The 18,043-nt window shown below is 39.1% G+C and overlaps 2 protein-coding genes and 1 non-coding gene across 20 annotated transcripts in view; 1 reads left to right on the top strand and 2 right to left on the bottom strand.

The window, feature by feature from the left end:
• The window catches only part of CEP70 (centrosomal protein 70), a 240,464-nt gene that overhangs the window by 102,409 nt on the left and 120,012 nt on the right, over positions 1–18,043 (top strand). The gene's annotated exons all lie outside the window — the stretch shown is intronic.
• The window catches only part of LOC122675417 (fas apoptotic inhibitory molecule 1-like), a 96,631-nt gene that overhangs the window by 55,275 nt on the left and 23,313 nt on the right, over positions 1–18,043 (bottom strand). The gene's annotated exons all lie outside the window — the stretch shown is intronic.
• TRNAC-GCA lies at positions 15,848–15,919 on the bottom strand. The gene has a single exon. It is a non-coding gene; the product is annotated as a tRNA-Cys (tRNA).

Genomic DNA, 18,043 nt, shown 5'->3' with positions numbered 1-18,043 from the left:
GTATCCAAGACAGAAAGCAGATGAACAGGAAACTATTTATGGAATAAACTCCAGACCTAAAATTCAGTGTTTTAGTAAAATGCCAGCTGTTCTTACTGTATTTATTAAAACTTGTAATAATGTGATTTTTCAAGAATATTAGTTCAAATTGAAATGTTTCATGCCACATGGAACTCTTTAATTTATTTGTTGAGGTACCATATATTTAGGGTGCTAGATTGCAGATAATGTTAATATGTGCAATAGGAACTACTGGTTTGAATCTGTAAATGGAGGCTCTTTCTGAGTACTGGCAACATCCAGCAAAACTACTGCTTATTCTCCAAAGACTATCGGGAACTCTCAGTCCTCAATGACATGGAAAAGAAAACTGAATGCTTGTCCTGAGACTGAGTTTTCTATAGGAATTTTATTAAAAATTGTTGAATTTTGTTGTCTTCCTTAATGTTCTCAGTCAAATAAATGGGTGAGCTGGTTTTGGTTGCTCTTGGGATGTGTGGACCTCTTCTTTATGGGCAGCACAGGCCTTTGAACTTTGGCGCTGGGAACATCAGAAATGGTCAAGTCAGTAGACAAAGCAGCCTCAGGAGTAAGCTGAGGATCATAGTCTCTTCGGTGACTTCTCTCCTTGTTTCCCAGCCCATCAGGCAATATGGGAGGCCTTTTGGACTTTGGGAGCCTGAGACTTGAGGGTGTCCTCACTGAGGTCTCATGCCTTTGGCAAGGATCCTGAGGTCTGCAAAAATGTCCTTTCAGTTAAACTTGGTACCCAAGGCCAGGCTAGTCACTCTACAGCTCTCTTCCATTAGGCAGATGCTCAGATTCTTGGAAAGAACTCAGCTGATGGTAGGGGTGGAGCTCTGAACTGACTGACCATTTAGTTCAGTTCTTGACGAACAGGGACTGTTCTAGAGTCAATGAGAGTGCCAGGAATAGGACTGAAGAAGGACAGGTTTGTTTGGGGAGTCTCTGTCCGATAGCAGTCCACCATTAAATACACCAGGATACGGGTCAGGGGTTTAGAAAGTGGTGAGCATTGCCATGCAGAAGTGGGTACCACTGTTTCCAAAGACGTCTCAGCCCGTGGGTTCCTTGGTAAACATATGCTTAATCAGTGAATGTCTTCATGAGTGAGAAAGGGAAATGAACCTGCCCAGACAGTGCTGGACCTGAGGCTGGCATGGCTCTCGACTGTCCTGCCTGCTGCCATTGACCGCCATAGGTAGCAGTGGTAGCACCCCGTAGCTGCTAAGCACTCTGAGAAGGTGCTCCATACACACTTGCTGACTTGCATGTCTGATTCTCAGGGGCTTCTCCTGAGTCAGAATGATGAACGATAGCCAATGCCCACAGTGGGCTAGAGGTCTGGGCTGCAGGAACAATTCCCTGCCTGAGGGCTGGTTACTCAGTGCCTTGGCTCCCTGCCTTTGGTTCTTCCCCCAAACAAGGTCTTGGAAACCCTATTATACATTTCCATACTTGAGGACAGCATCTGTGTCCACCCAGGTCTGGGATGACAAAGGATGACTTTTAAGTTGTTCCCTGAGTATTCTCCTCATGTCTGTAGTCAGACCCTGAGCTACAGAGGCTAGTATTTGCAATCCAGCTCTGCCTCTCTGACCTTGGAATAAGGTGTTTACTTTCTTTCTCAGGGTCTGAGCTTCCCGTTTGTAGTGTGGGATTGGTAATAACTGCTGTACTTGATTCTGTGGAACAGGCTAGTTTAAGACTGAGTGGAAATATGTGCTGAGTCCCGACTCTGAGGCAACCTCATTTATTTCTCTGCTTCCCCCTCCTGAAGGCCACTGAAGGGAGGAATCTCATGGAAGGGTCCAGAGCTCTGTGCCTATCTCCAGTCTTCCAGTGTCTTCTCAGTGCTGCCTTGTCCAGCCTATAGCCCTGACCGTCAGCGCCAGATCTTAGCCTGAAATGCAGGGATCACTTGTCTGTATAGGTGAAAGATTGGTCCACAAGGTGAAGAGCAGAGAGGTACTCTGCCATGTAACCCTGACTGTTGGGGGCAAGCAGCTCTTAGGAGGGAGGGAGCAGGGGCTTCAGTTTCCTGGAGAAGTGGGCCTCTGAGCTGAGTTCTTCAGGGACAGATAGGAGCTAGGTGAAGGGGTAGTGGGAAGGGCATAGTAGGCAGGGAGGTACAGCATATATAAAGCATGACTCATGGGCATTAACAGGATCAACAATTGCGTATTTCTACCTGCTTCTTCCCCTTCCTGCACACCAGAATGCTGCATCTCTTCCCAGGTAGGATCATGTCATCCCAGAGCCTCCTTCTCTTTCAGTATCGGTAGTGGTTTTATTCCCTTTTCCAATGAAGAAAAAACTGTCTGACATCACTTTCTGGGTTATTACTACATAAAAATATATAACTAATGGATTTTTGGAACTCCTGATTCCCCTTCACTTTTAACAAAACCCAGGTTTATTACTCACAAGTCTGGCCTTTCAGATCTTCTCCACCTTCTCTTCTACCATTTTTATTGTGGAAAGTACATAAAACAATAATACATATAAATAATATTAGCATATAGAGCAAACATCCAGGTCACCACAACACAGATCAAGAAACAACACTGACAAAATCTCAGAAAGCTTTCAAGTTTCCCCTTCCTGGTAAAGGCTCTGCCAAGGTAATCGCCGTTATCTTCTTTTATGGCAATCATCAAGATTCTTTCCCTTAGCATTGTGTTTTTAAGATTCAGTCATTTAATTGCATGTATCTCCATTCTTTATCATCACTGTATAGTATTCCATGTTATGGATACCCTATAATTTACATACAGGTTGTTTCTAGTTTGAGGCTATTACAAATGATGCTACTGTGATTATTAGAATTTATCTCCGATTTCACATGTGTATGTATTTCTTTGGATGTATATACTTAAGATTAAAATTGGTGGGTCACAGACTTATAGACATCTTTATTTTTACCAAGTAGTGCTACAGTGAGTGGTTACAACAATTTATTTTCCCTTGGTACTTAATTCTTATTGCTCCACATTCTCACCAACACCCACTTAACCAACGTTTAAAGAATTTTAGCCATTTGTGTTTATAGTAAGCTAGTTTGCATTTCCCTGACTAGTAATGAGATTAAATTGCTTTTTCATACCTGTTTTTAGCCATTTGGATTTTCTCCTTTGTGAAATGCCTGCTTGTGAAAATCACTCAGTCATGTCTGACTCTTTGCGACCCCATGGACTATACAGTTCATGGGATTCTCCAGGCCAGAATACTGGAGTGGGTAGCCTTTCCCTTCTCCAGGGGATCTTACCAACCCAGGGATTGAACCCAGGTCTCCCACATTGCAGGCAAATTCTTTACCATCTGAGCCGCAAGGGAATAAGTCCTTTATCTGTTTACTTAGTTACTTGTCATTTTGGATTTTTGTTTTGAGGAAGGATATTTTTAGTTTTGCTTTTCAATTTTTGTTATGTGAAATTCTGTATGTATTTTGTATACAAGCCTTATGTTTTGTCTAATAACATAAAATCTTAATTGTAATGTCCAGTTTATCATTATTTTCCTTTCTGGTTAATATCCTTTGTATAGTATTTAAGAAATCTTTCCCTATCTCAAGGTCATGAAGATATTCATCTGTATTATCCTCTGAAAGCTTAATTTTTTTCCTAAGCTGTTTTGATCTGTAATCTACTTGGAACTGCTTTTTACATATAGTGTGGTGTTTTTCCTAATACCTTTCATTTGGAAATATAATCCTCTTTCCCCACTGTTCTGTATCTCCCTTGGTTAAACTATCTGTCCACATATGCATGAGTCTGCATCTGAACTCTAGAAGATACCCAGTAGATTTCATTTTCCTATTTTTATTTTATTTTACTTAATCATTAAACTCATGCATAGTATTTCATGTGTGCTGGGCACACATCTAAACTATATATATTTAATCCTTTTAACAATCATGTGATAGTTCTTTCCTAATTTACAAGTGACAGAATGCACAGTCACTAAGTAGGAGGCAGTATTCAAATTCAGGGAGTCTGTCTTAAGTGTCCATGCCCTTTACTCACAGTTATCTGTGATGCCTCAGTCTACATTTCAGAATCTACTTCCTGAGATGCCCCAAATATGAAAATTTTAAATGGAGTTGCAGTGACTTAGGTTGAGGTAAACTGACATATTCAGAATGTTGACTCTTACAATCTGTGACAATAGAGTATCTATCCACAGTGATTTGACTAGAGGTAATATCACATTGGAACTGAGCAGAATGCAAATTCTTGACCCCCACCCCAGAACTAAATCAGAAATTTGAGAGTTGGAATCCAGCAACCTGTGGTTTAACAGTTTTAACTAAAGTTTCAGGGCTATCAATAGATATTGATGTTTCTATTTAGCAGACATTAGCATTCATATTAAGTAACCATTTATAGAAATCATTTTGATTTTGCATATATCATGTGAAAATGATTAGTAGCTTTATTTCTTCTTTTCCATTCCCTTCAGCATTTTATTTCTTTTTCTTGCCCTTCTGCACTGGTTAGGAATTCCAACAAAAGATGAATAGAAGCAGTATTTAACCTTTTGCTGATCTCAAAGGGAAAATCTTCAATAGGTATGGTGCTTACTTTGGAATCTGGATCTTTTATCAGGTTAAAGAAGCATGTTTCAGTTCCCACAGGACTTGTTTCAAAAATCATGAAGAATGCTGAATATTTCAAGTTATTTTTCTACATTTTACGAAAATGATCAAATAATTGTTCTCATTTGGTGAGTTATATCACTGTGTGCAAGATAGTTGCTCAGTTGTGTCCAATTCTTTGAAACCCCAGGAACTGTAGCCCGCCAGGTTCTTCTGTCCATGAGATTTCACAGACACAAATAATGGAGTGAGTTGCCATTTCCTCCTCCAGAGGATTTCCCCAACAGAGATCAAACCCACATCTCCTACTTTTTAGGATTGAACCACTTGAGAAACACTGAGTTATATTGATTGATGTTCATATATTTAACCAAATGCTTACATTTCTGGAATGAGCCCAAATTGATTGTGATGTATAATTAAAAATATATATATATTCCTGGATTTTATTTGCTAATAATTCATTTGAGATTTCTGTATCTATTTTCATCCATTGGATTGGTCCATAAATTTTTTTTAAGGTCTGTTTCAGCTTTCGTCATCAAGTTTTCGGTGACCTTACAACACAAGTAAGGTTTGCATTATTTCTTAAATGTTTAATAGAACCTTGGTAGTGACCGTATGTCTGATGTTTCTTTGAGGTATGGATTTAGTTTCTTTAATAGCTAGAAGAATATTCAGATTATAAAAATATGTTTTGAAGAGTTGTGATTTTCTAGGTATGTGTCCATTTCACCTACTGTTTCAAACTTATTTTTATAAGATAATCCATATGTTAAGAGTTTGTTAATGTTGCAGGATTGATAGTGATATCCTCTTTTCATTCTTGGTTTTGGTTAGTGCCTTCTCTGTTTTCTCAGTTACTTTCACTAGAAGTTTTTCAATTGTCTTACAAAAATCAGTTTTTGGCTTTTTTTGATCCTCTGTTGTACATCTGTTTTCTACTCTCCTTTTACCCTTATTTCCTTCTTTGTAGTTTATTTAGGTTTGTTTTGCTATTATTCCTCTCTTACATCTTTATAAGAAGGTTGCTTAGCTGATCAGTTTTAGCTTTTATGATAACAATCTTTATCTGCATCCTATAAATTTTGATATGAAGACTTTTCATCACAATTCAATAAAAAATATTTCCAAAATTATCATTTTGGTGTCTTTGTGACCTGCAGGTTACTTTGAAGTATATTTATTTCCAAATACACATGGATTTTATTTTTATAATTTTGTTATTTTAGATATGATGGCATTCATAGAACATGAGTTTAAATTCTTTCAAAATGGTGGAACTTATTTTTTATGACACAATATTGTCATATTATGACATGTCAAGTTTCATAAATGTTCAGTGTACACATAAAAAAATTCCTATTTAAGTTATTAGATAAACTGATTTACATATGTTCATTAGAACTATTCTGCTATGAAGTTTATTATTTAAATTTATTTATTTTTATGAATTTTTGCCTAGCATTTATAAAAGTGGTAAATTAAAATATCCTACTATAATTTTAAATTTGCCTATATGGTTTAAGTCGATTTTTATTTTATAGTTTGAAACAATATTATTAATTGCATCCAAATTTAGAGATGATTTATTGTTGTTGTTCAGTCGCTCAGTCATACCTGACTGTTACCCCATGGATTGGAGTATGCCAGGCTTCCCTGTCCTTCACCATCTTCCGGAACTTGCTCAAACTCATGTCCACCAAGTCAGTGATGCCATCAACCATCTCATCCTCTGTTGCCCCCTTCTCCTACCTTCTATCTTTCCAAGCATCAGGGTCTTTTCCAGTGAGTCAACTCTTCATATCAGGTGGCCCAAGTTTTGGAGCGTCAACTTTAGCATCAGTCCTTCCAATGAATATTCAGGACTGATCTCCTTTAGGATGGACTGGTTGGATCTCCTTGCAGTCCAAGGAACTCCCAAGAGTCTTGTCCAACGCCACAGTTCAAAAGCATCAATTCTTCAGCATTCAGCCTTCTTTATGGTCCAGGTCTCACATCCATACATGACTACTGGAAAAACCATAGCTTCGACCATATGGACCTTTGTTGGCAAAGCAATGTCTCTGCTTTTTAATACACTGTCTAAGTTTCTCATAGTTTTTCTTCCAAGAAGCAAGCATCTTCTAATTTCATGGCATCAGTCACTGTCCGCAGTGATTTTTGAGCCCAAGAAAATAAAGTCTTGTCACTGTTTCCATTGTTTTCGCATCAGTTTGCTGTGAAATGATGAGACTGGATGACATGATCTTTGTTTTTTGAATGTTGAGTTTTAAGCCAGCTTTTGCACTCTCCTCTTTCACCTTCATCAAGAGGCTCTTTTGTTCCTCTTCAACTTCTGCCATAAGGGTGGTGTCATCTCCATATCTTGAGGTTATTGATATTTTACCTGGCAATCCTGATTCCAGCTTGTGCTTCCTCCAGACTGTCATTTCGCCTGATGTGCTCTGCATATGAGTTAAATTAACAGGGTGATAATATATAACCTTGACACACTTCTTTTCCAATATTGATCTAGTCTGTTGTTCCATGTCCAGTTCTAACTGTTGCTTCTTGACCTGCATACAGGTTTCTCAGGAGGCAGTTAAGGTGGTCTGGTAATCCCATCTCTTTAAGAATTTTCCAGTTTGTTGTGATCCACACAGTCAAAGGCTTTAGTGTAGTCAATGAAACAGATGTTTTGCTGGAATTCTCTTGTTTTTTCTATGATCCAGCAGATGTTGGCAATTTGGTCTCTGGCTCCTCTGCCTTTTCTAAATCCAGCTTGTATATCTGGAAGTTCTTGACTTACATACTGTTGAAGCCTAACTTGGAGGATTTTGAGCATTATCTTGCTAGCGTGTGAAATGAGTACAATTGTGTGGTAGTTTGAACATTCTTTGGCATTGCCATTCTTTGGGACTGGGATGAAAACTGGCCTTTTCCAGTCCTGTGGCCACTGCTGAATTTTCCAAATTTGCTGGCATATTGAGTGCAGCACTTTCACAGCATCACCTTTTAGGATTTGGAACAGCTCAGTTGGAATTCCATCACCTTCACTAGCTTTGTTCATAGTGATGCTTCCTAAGGCCCATTATATCCCTAGTGAATTGAATCATTTTTAAAAATTACTTTAAAATATTAAACTCTCTGATAATGCATCTTGCCTTAATGTCTGCTTAACTGATACCAATAGAGTTATATTAGCTTTCATTTGGTTAGTTTTTGCATGGTGTGTTCTTTTCTTGCAACCCTTTGGAATTCTTATATTACAAAATTTTCTCCTATAAATAGCATGTAGTTTTGTTTTCTTTGAATCCACTCTGTCAACTTTCACCTTTGAAACATTAATCAATTTACACTTAATGTAGTTTTCATTATAGTAGGGGATAAGTGAACCACCTTACTATGTAATTTTATTTTTTCATTTTCTTTCTTTGTGTTCTTTTTTCAATTATTTTCTTTCCAATTTTAATGAAATACTAAAATAACTCTTCCCACTAATTTGGAAATTACACACTTTTTATTAATTCTTTTCTTGATTACACTAGATGACCACTTGCATATAGACTTATCCAGGTCTAATGTTTATTGGTACTTGTATTATCTTTCCAGACAACACAAGAACCTAGAACTCTTTAAATCTGTTTAAGTTTCTACCAACCTATATGCTGTTGTATTGGATTTATATCATATATCAGTCTTAAATCCCACAAGAAAGTATTATTTTATACAGCCATTGTTCATTAAATATACAATTAACCCTTGAACAACATGGAGGCTGTGGGGGCCAATATGCCACAAAATTGGAAATCTGAATGTAACTTTAGTCACACCTCCCTATATGTGGTTCTATATCTACAGATTCAGTTAACTGTGGATCATTTAGTATACTTCAGTCCAAGGGCAGAATGGCTTAAATGGTAAAGAATCTGCCTGCAATGCAAGAGACCTGGGCTCAATCCCTGGGTCAGGAAGATCCCCTGGAGAAGGGAATGGTAACCCACTCCAGTATTCTTGCCTGGAGAATTCCATGGACAGAGGAGCCTGGCAGGCTATAGTCCATGGGCTCACCAAGAATTGGACATGATTGAGTGACTAACACTTTCACTTTCCCTATATATGTTTCTGTATCCACAGATTCAGTCAACTGTGGATCATTTAGTATACTTTAGTATGTATTTATTGGGGAAAAGCAAGTTTGTTGTAAGTCCAACCCATTTTGTTCAAGGGTCAACTGTATATTTTTACTATTATCATTGCTATCATTTACCATTATCATGGCTTTTTATCTTTTTTTTTCCTGCATTTTCAAGTTTTCATCTAGGATGGTTTTTCTCTTAGACCAAAGAATACCCTTTCATAATTCTTAAAGTTTCTCTAGTCTTTTATTTTTTTTAAGTTATTTTCTGCTGCACTGGGTCTTCATTGCTTTGCATGGGCTTTCTCTAGTTGTGGTGAGTAGGCACTAGTCTTCCTTGTGGTGTGAGGGCTTCTCATTGTGGTGGCTTCTCCTTTTTGAGGAGCACAGGCTCTAGGCTCTTGGACTTCAGTAGTTGCAGCAAGTGGGTTCAGTAGTTGTGACTAGCAGGCTTTAGGGTGTGGGCCCAGTAGTTGTGGCACATGGGCCTAGTTGCTCTGTGACATGTGAAATCTTCCTGGACCAGGGATCAAGCCCGTGTGCCCTGCACTGGCAGGAGGATGCTTATTCACTACACTACCAGGGAAGTCCTAAGTTGTTCTCCACTTGATTAATTTGTTCAGCTTTTATTTGCCTGATTAGTAAATGGTACTTTTGCTGGGTACAGAAATTTAGCTTGGTAGTTACTTATTTCAGCACTTTGGAGGAATTTTTCCAATGTTCTCTTATTTCTCTTATCATTTCTGTTAAGAAATTAACTATATTTTAATATGCATTTTTTTCCCACTAGACACTTTTAAAATTTTTTACATTTTCCTTTGGTTTTTAGCAGTTTTCCTATAATATACCGAGGGCTGGTTTTCTTCCTACTTGGTGTCTGCAGATCTTCCTCAGTCTATTGCTTGCTACCTTTTCTCATTTGGAAAATTCTCTTCAAATCTACTTTTTCATAATTCTCTGTCTTTTTAGAATTCTGTTTACACATATTTGACCTTTAACTATATATAGTCTATATTTTAATTACTCTCCTCTATAATCTTTTTGTATTTTTCTCCTATATATTTTCTTCTCACCTATTTCCCAATTTATTATTTTTCTGATTTTGAGTTATTAATTTCATAATTATACTTTTCACTTCTACAGTTTCTATATGGTTCTTTTCAAATTTTTCTCTGCCTTTTTATATTTTTTTGTTCTCTGAAATTTTCAGAGTTGTCTTTCATTTTTCAGAGTTTCCTGATCATTTTGAGCTTTATATCTAATGAATTCTTAATCTACAAATCATATGGGTCTCTTTCTATTGTTGGTTATTTCTGTTGATGCCCATTCATATATTTTGACCAGTTTTTCAGTTATTAGCAAGAGATTTGTCAGCATTACCTTTTCCATTTTTATTCCATCCTCTACTAATTATTTGTCCATTTTCATATGGCTTCTGCCTCATTTCATTGAGGCTTATTTTATTGATTTTGTCACCAAAGTGTGAGGGGGTACCCCTTCTTCCACATCTTGGTCATTGCTCCTTCAAATATCTTTTGCTGTTTTCATTGTTAAAATAATACTCCTAATCATAAATTAATTTGAGCATTAAAAAATATATTTATTTGCTATTTGGATTTCCTATTCTGCAAATAGGCTATTAATATCTTTTATGCATTTTACAATTAGCCTGACTTTTCTTATCAGTTTTTAAGAGCTTTTTATACATATGTTGACTCTTGTCATCTCCATTACAAGTTTCTTCCCCTAGTCTATTGTTTTATATTGGCTTTGCTTATGGTATCCTTTACTATAGAACATTTAGATTTCTAGATAATCAAACTTTGTCTTTTCCTTGATAGCTTTAGAATTTCCTTCCTCATTGAAAATCTCCCTTGCCTAAATGCTATAGCCCTTCAGGATTTAATCTTCCTTTTTCATTTCTCTACAACCTTCCTAGTTGATGTCACTCATTTCCATTGCATTAAATCTCTTCTATATGCTAATGATGCTCATTATATATCTCCATTCCAGATCTCTCCTCTGAGCTGGCTACAGTAATACAAATCCCACTGCCCTTCATCTGTGAGGGGTGTGCTACATCATAGGAGATACAGCAGCACATGAGCCCTGCCTTCAGAGCTCATTAGAGGATATAAATAGTGTGTGAAGCATGACTGGGAGACTTGTTGATCTATTGCACATTTTGTACTGCTATCAGGGAAAGACTACAGTCACAGGATTACGTATCAACAGAAAAATAGGCAAAAGAAATGAAAAGGTAGTTCTTGAGAAAGGACATCTGAATGGCCAATAAACATGTAAGACACCCAATTAGTGATCAGAGAAAATGAAAATGACATACCACTTTTTTTAAAAGATTGGCATAATTCAGAGATCCTGATTATATCAAATTTTGAGGATTTGAGGTAAAAAGCTCTGCTGGTCAAAGTTTATAGTGGCACAACCACCTTTAAGAGCGTTTTGATAAATCGCCAATAAGATCTTTCATTCAGCAATTCTACTTTGTGGCATACTTCTCAATCCTTGATGTACATACAGATCACCACAGTATCTAGTTAAAACCAGATTCTGATTTGTTAGGCTGGAAAGATCTGAGATTTTGTTTTTTTTTTTTCTTTTTTTCATTTTTTTCTTTTCCTTTTTAAATTGGAGTCTAGTTGCTTTACATTGCTGGGTCAGTTTCTGCTGTACAGCCAGGCAAGTGAATCAGCCATACATATATCCCCACTGTTTTTGGATTTCTTTCCCATTTAGGTCACCATAGAGCATTGAGTAACCCACTCCAGTACTCTTGCCTGGAAAATCTCATGGACAGAGGAGCCTGGTTGGCTGCAGTCCATGGGATCGCAAAGAGTCAGACACGACTGAGTCAGACACGACTGAGCGACTTCACTTTCACTTTTCACTTTTATGCATTGGAGAAGGAAATGGCAACCCACTCCAGTGTTCTTGCCTGGAGAATCCCAGGGACGGGGGAGCCTGGTGGGCTGCCCTCTATGGGGTTGCACAGAGTCGGACACGACTGAAGTGACTTAGCAGGAGCAGCAGAGCATTGAGTAGAGAGTTCCATGCACTATACAGTAGGGTCTCATTAGTTATCCATTTTATAAATAGTTGTGTATACATGTGGGTCCCAATCTCCCGGTTCATGAAATTCATAATTTCTGACAAGCTCCTAGGTGATGTCATTCCTGCTGGTCCAGGGACAGTTTAAATAGCTAAGCCCAAGAGAAACTGGCATATCCTCAAGGGACACACACAGAGGCACAAAGATGTTTGTTAGAGCTCTGATGGTATAGTGATCATTTGAAAACTACTGAGGTAAGTGGATGGCAAATTCACATGGTTGAATGCAAGAGTTAAAAGGAACTGAAGTTACATGTACACCCCAGATCTGTCTTAAAATCAGTACTGAATGGGAAAAAAGCAAGTTGCAAGAAGAATCTATAGAATCTAACATTTAACATTTTAAGTAATATTTCTAGGCCTGTACACCTATACAGATAAAGAATACAGACTTGCATGGGAATAGTAATCATCAAGTTCATGATAGAGATTACTTGGGCAAGGGAGAAGTATGGGTATAGCAAGGGCATGTGGCTCTTCAGTTGTATTTTAATGCTTTAATTAATAAACTAGATGATAGATGCACCCAGCAAAATAATACAAGGGCTTTTCATATTACTTTCTATTTTTTGTACATCTAAACTATCCCATTAAACTAAACAAAACAAATAGCTTTATTTGTTAGGATGGAGAAATTGAGGCTCAAGAATTTAAAAATAGAAGATATAAACTGTCTCATAAATAATTTGTATTCTGACTGCATGTTGAAATTAAATTTTGTATACCAGGTAAATAAAATACAGTATTAAAACAAAAGAGAACTTAACCTTTGGTGCTGAATTTCAAACACAGACTGTACCCCTTCCTCATTAACATGCTGCTTTAAATTTATAAAACTAACCAAAAAACACAAGTTCACCAAGTCAAAGGCAAACTACATTCACAAGGTTTGATCTTCAAAAGACTGAATCAGAGTTCAAAACAAAGTGACTCAAAATAATTGGCTTATTTTGGACATGGCACAAAACATTTTTTGTACCAGACAAAATATGGCCATTAAAAGATGCCCTTTATTCAAGGGAAATGAAAACCACCACACCCACATACTTGAAAGCAAATGCAAAATGAGTTTAATAAGCCTCAGAAGCGTCTCTCTTAGTTCATCTCCTGGTCTTTCAGTGGCAGTGAAGGAAAGTGTGGGGTGGCATGGGAAAAGCAAGAGGATGGTTTTTGTAAAGCTGGTGTGCTGATCTGCCAGTCATAAGGCTTCAAATAAAACAAATGTCAGAGTAGGCAATGCATGAAGCCAGGCAGGCCACCTTCCCTTACTGTTCTCCTCACAGTTTCTCTGTCTTATGTTAGAGCATGGTTGTACCTCTGTTCTGCCACACATCTCTTAGAAATGAGTGAGTGGCAGGGGGAGAGTAGTAAAGCTAATGGGGTTTAGCAAAAACCTGGGCTTAAACCCTGACTGTGCTAGTACAAAACAGTTCACTAAACCTGAGAAAATGTCTCTAGGCCAGTGCTGTTCTGTTGAACTTGGTGTGATCATGGAAATGTTCTGTTTGTCCATCGTGGTAGCTGCTAGCTTTGTGTGACTGCTGAGGACCTGAAATGTGGTCAGAGTGATAGAGGAATTGAGTGTTTGATTGTATTTCAATTAATTTAACTTGAACAGTTACATGACTAATGGCTACTATGTGGGACAGAACAAGTCAAGAAAATGGAGTATTCTCCCTCTCATGGAGGATCCCCATGTGATAATAGACATGAAATAAATACCCTGATAAAAGGCTCTTCTATTAAACTGTCCTGCCTTGAAAGAACTTCAGAGATGAGTAGACTGTCAGTCTGCCTGGGTGGGCCTGCTTCATTCACAAAATGCTAACACTGGTGCTACCTCCACACAGGCATTCAACTCTGACTTTTTAAACACTGCCTGACGATGCAACTGATGTTGTCTGGTGTAAAGAAGCTTTGCTTCTTCCTCTTTTTTGGGAGGGCCTCGTGGTGATGAAGCAAAAACAATTACATTTTCAGAAACTTATTCTTAATTAAATCTTTATGTGACACTATTTGACATTTCCTTAAGTTTCTGAAAATTTCTCATTTTCTCCAATTAAGCTAATATCATTGAACAACAACTGCTTTAAACTAGACAATCTATCTGCACAGGTTAAAAACATACAAACAGGACTTCCCTAGTGGTCCAGTGATTAAGAATCACCCGCCAAGGCAGGGGACATGGATTTGATTCCTGGTCCGGGAAGATCCCACATGCCATGGAGCAACAAAGCCTGAGCACCGCAACTACTGAGCCTGATCTCGGAGGGAGAGCAGTGAATGGTCCTGAAGAGAGATCTTAGTTCTCTGCCCAGGAATTAAACCCAAGTAGCCTGAATGAAAACCGAGTCCTACCCACCAGACCACCAGGGACTCGGGGCTAGAAGCAAAGTGACCCTGGTTCTTGCCCCTGTTTGAAAGCAAGAATGTTTCAAGGAGGCAAAAACTGTAAAAACAGGTACAAAGTTTATTATTTAGAGGCACAGCACAATGTATGGGAGAGCACACAGGAAACCAGTTTGCTTATCCAACTCAGAAGCAGGGCAGAGATACACACCCAAGAGAAAGGATATGCGCAGCCTCTCTAATGGGGAGTGCGGTACATCAGACACTAGGCAGAGACACACCTGGAGAGAAATGCGGGTGTCCTGTGTAAGGAGGAGCAACACAGTACTGAAGTGATGTCATTCACTTATTAGGACAGTCCTTCTTGGTCTTTCTTTACTCTTGGCCAATTGTTTCTTTTTTCACATCTGAGTGGTCCATAGTTCCTCCCCAAGGTGTTTGCACAACATTTTGCTAAGATGGATCCCACTGTAGAAGCCTATGGCTGCATATCCACACTGATTATGGAGTGGGATCCCCTCGTTTTTTGACTTCCAAGAAGACTTCCTACACATGTAGAGATTGGCAAGTCTTCCTTGACCTCAGGAGTGGGCACCTTATCTCTTTGCTTTAGCAGAACTCAGCTTCTACCACTAGCTTTGTCCTTGGAGTATCTGGGTGAGAACAAAGGCTCAGTTTTACTCCACTTGACAAACACCAGGTTTCTGGCCCAGAGACCCACTGTCTCCTGCCTCAAACCCCTGCTCTGTAGTCTGTGCTCCATGAGAGAAGCCACTGCAATGAGAAGCCTGTGCACCGCAATGAAGAGTAGCCCCTGCTCATCACAACTAGAGAAATCCCACACACAGCAATGAAGACACAGTGCGGCCAAAAAATAAAAACAAACTAACAAAAAGTTTAAAGTGAATACATTGGTCAGAAATCCATTAAAATATATATATATACAAAGGCATCCATTTCAAGAAAGACAAATCAAGCAGCACTGATGTTATTTTATAGTGTTTATTATAGTAAAAGTTGCTCCCATAAAACATTAGTGATTTTCTGTTCCACATCTTATTTTTCATTTGACTTTAAAACATTTTACAGCTCCGCGCCAGACAGGAGCGCTGCGTTCCGGGTGCTGCAATCCCGAGGATCAGGCCTCCCCGACACCTCAGCCCTGGGAAATCGGTGGCATCCACAACAGAAGCAGTTGCAGCCGTCTCAGCTTCTCTCTTGAGTTCTTCACCTCGCAACACTGAGAGCCTGTCCCTGCCACAGGGACACCTCTTTCATCCTGCCTCCAAAGCTCGCGGGAACCGACGGGACTGCTGCGGCGACCGAGGGCTGGACTGCGGGCAGCCAGGTGAATGGTGCTCTTGAGCACCTTCTGTGAGTACCACTCACACCTGTCCAGGGACACTTTTCTCCAAAGGATCAGCAAGCATCCAGTTCAATTCCAGATTCATGGGGTTGCTGCAGACCAGATACCACTTATCACACTAAGACAAGAACAGTTGAGGAAAGTGAAAGTGAAGTCGTGTCTGACTCTGCGAACCCATGGACTGTAGCCTACCACGCTCCTCTGTCCATGGAATTTTCCAGGCAAGAGTACTGGAGTGGGTTGCCATTTTCTTCTCCAGGGGATCTTCCCAACCCAGGGATCGAACCTGGGTCTCCCGCATTGCAGGCAGACGCTTTACCATCTGAGCCACCAGGGAAGCAGTTGAGGATCACACACCAAAAGGCACATCGGGTTAAAAAACAAAAGCTGTAAAGTTTGGATCTTATGCTGCATTACAAACAAGAAAAATGGAAAATTGATCATCAAAGATGGAGAAGTCTTGAGGCTACTGTAAGAATAAGACTGAAAACCAGAGGCAGGAGGCTTAAGTCCAAATCCTGAGAACACCAGAGAACTCCTGACTCCAGGGAACATTAATTGATAGGAGCTCATCAAATGCCTCCATACCACCACTGAAACCAAGCACCAACCAAGGGCCAACAAGTTCCAGAGAAAGACATAGCACGAAAATTCTCCAGCAAAACAGGAACATAGCCCCAAGCTTCAATATACAGGCTGCCCAAAGTCACACCAAACCCACTGACATCTCAAAACTCATTACTGGACACTTCACTGCACTCCAGAGAGAAGAAATCCAGCTCCACCCACCAGAACACCGACACAAGGTTCCCTAACCAGGAAACCTTGACAAGCCACCTGTCCAACCCCATCCACAGTGAGGAACCTCCACAATAAAGAGGAACCACAGACTGCCAGAATACAGAAAGGCCACCCCAAACACAGCAATCTAAACAAAATGAAAAGACAGAGAAATACCCAGCACGTAAAGAAACAGGATAAATGCCCACCAAATCAAACAAGAGAGGAAGAGATAGGGAATCTACCTGATAAAGAATTACAAATAATGATAGTGAAAATGATCCAAAATCTTGAAAACAAATTGGAGTTACAGATAAATAGCCTGGAGACAAGGATTGAGAAGGTGCAAGAAATGTTTAACAAGGACCTAGAAGAAATAAAAAAGTCAATATATAATGAATCATGCAATGCTGCTGCTAAGTCACTTCAGTTGTGTCCGACTCTGTGCGACCCCATAGACGGCAGCCCACCAGGCTCCCCCGTCTCTGGGATTCTCCAGGCAAGAACACTGGAGTGGGTTGCCATTTCCTTCTCCAATGCATGAAAGTGAAAAGTGAAAGTGAAGTCGCTCAGTTGTATCCGACTTGTCACGACCCCATGGACCACAGCCTACCAGGCTCCTCCATCTATGGGATTTTCCAGGTAAGTGTACTGGAGTGGGGTGCCATTGCCTTCTCTAGAATCATGCAATAAATGAGATAAAAAACACTCTGGAGGGAACCAACAGTAGAATAATGGAGGCAGAAGATAGGATAAGTGAGGTAGAAGATAGAATGGTAGAAATAAATGAAACAGGGAAAAAAAAAAAGAATTAAAAAAAATGAGGACAACCTCAGAGACCTCTGGGACAACGTTAAATGTGCCAACATTCGAATCATAGGAGTCCCAGAAGAAGAAGACAAAAAGAAAGACCATGGGAAAATACTTGAGTAGATAATAGTTGAAAACTTCCCTACAATGGGGAAGGAAATAATCACCCAAGTCCAAGAAACCCAGAGAGTCCCAAACAGGATAAACTCAAGGCAAAACACCCCAAGACACATATTAATCAAATTAACAAAGATCAAACACAAAGAACAAATATTAAAAGCAGCAAGGGAGAAACAACAAATAACACACAAGAGGATTCCCATAAGGATAACAGCTGCTCTTTCAATAGAAACTCTTCAGGCCAGACAGGAATGGCAGGACATACTTAAAGTGATGAAAGAAAATAACCTACAGCCCAGATTACTGTACCCAGCAAGGATCTCTTCAAATATGAAGGAGAAATCAAAAGCTTTACAGACAAGCAATAGCTGAGAGAAGATCAGCACCACCAAACCAGCTCTCCAACAAATACTAAAGAATCTTCTCTAGACAGGAAACACAGAAAGTGTGTATAAACTCGAACCCAAAACAATAAAGTAAATGGCAATGGGATCATACTTATCAATAATTACCTTAAATGTAAATGGGTTGAATGCCCCAAATAAAAGACAAAGACTAGCTGAATGGATACAAAAATAAGACCCCTAGATATGTTGTCTACAAGAGACCCACCTCGAAACAAGGGACACATACAGATTGAAAGTGAAGGGCTGGAAAAAGATATTCCATGCAAATAGAGACCAAAAGAAACCAGGAGTAGCAATACTCATACCAGATAAAATAGACTTTAAAACAAAGGCTGTGAAAAGAG

This window comes from Cervus elaphus, chromosome 19, assembly GCF_910594005.1.
Source record: "Cervus elaphus chromosome 19, mCerEla1.1, whole genome shotgun sequence".
NCBI lineage: Eukaryota > Metazoa > Chordata > Mammalia > Artiodactyla > Cervidae > Cervus > Cervus elaphus.
Note: the sequence above shows the minus strand (reverse complement) of the source record. Positions and strands in the feature narration are given on the sequence as shown.